Source organism: Capsicum annuum, chromosome 12 (genome assembly GCF_002878395.1).
Source record: "Capsicum annuum cultivar UCD-10X-F1 chromosome 12, UCD10Xv1.1, whole genome shotgun sequence".
NCBI classification, from domain to species: Eukaryota; Viridiplantae; Streptophyta; class Magnoliopsida; order Solanales; family Solanaceae; genus Capsicum; species Capsicum annuum.
Window position 1 is genome coordinate 11,945,908 of NC_061122.1, and position 1,226 is coordinate 11,947,133.

Below are 1,226 nucleotides of genomic sequence, written 5' to 3' on the forward strand. Positions count from 1 at the left end.
GTGGCGATGAAAACTCTCTCTAAGCTCAAGTTCTAGTACTCTTACTGTTCATAGTGTTGGTGTCCTTGAGCCAAGTCCTCTGATTGATCTACTCAAAGATTAAGTGTATAGTTTTCCTTTTGCTTTTGAGTTTCTTAGGTAGAGTTACCTAAGTTTGTGTTGGTTAGAGTTAACCAGTCTCAAGAGTAATTTGACAGAGTTGTCAAGAGGTGATTGTAATAGAGTTATTACAATCAGAGGAACTTAAGAGTTAAGTTCTAATGGAGTCTGTAATCAAGATTTGTTTTGATTATAGTGGAGTTTGAGAGTCTGTGAGCACAGACCATGGTTTTCCTCCCTTGAACAAGCTAAGAAGATTTTCACGTAAAATCATTGTGTTGATTTATTTACTGTATTATATTTCCTGAGTGTTACTGTTTTATTATCATATATTTTACTCAGGGACCTGATCCTTTAACGGTGGTGTACTTCTACACTTTAACATATTTTTTTGTCGATATGGATCTAAATCAATGTTGATCAGACGCGCACTCAGAATAATTTGAAGACAACAAGGTTATCATTATCTTAACATAAATGACAATAAAATTTTCAACATGACCAAGGCATAATATTCTATCACACCGATCACTGATAGCGTGATGAGTGACAAAAACACAAATATATATGTCAAATATAATTTCAATGCTACTAATTAAACTTTAACACAAATGAAGCAATTGAGTTTAATAGCTCAGTGTTTAAGGTTGTGCAAAATGCCTCACAATACCTGAGCAGATAGAGGTCCCTATGATTGAATTTTATCGCTATCTATTATCAATAAGAATTTCACCATGATATCTCAGAGCAAGCAGAAGGATCGAATTTCACTTTACTCATTATAAAAAAAATAAAATAAAATTATCCACATGCTTTATCCAAACAGTTAATATATAAATATGACCCTAAACTAAATACCAAATTATAATTTTGATTTTAAACTTTAATAGTGCACAAATAGGACCTTTAACTATTTAAAACCTGAACAAATATGACCTCCGATTTTGCAACCCTATGCGTGAGTCTCACTCGCGCCTACGTGGAAAGGTAATCCAATCACATGCTGCCACGTCGTTAAAAGGGCTGACTTGGAGAGAGGTCATATTTGTGCAGTTTTGAATAGTTAAAGGTCATATTTGTGCACTATTAAAGTTTAAAATCAAAGTTATAATTTGGAGTCATGTTTA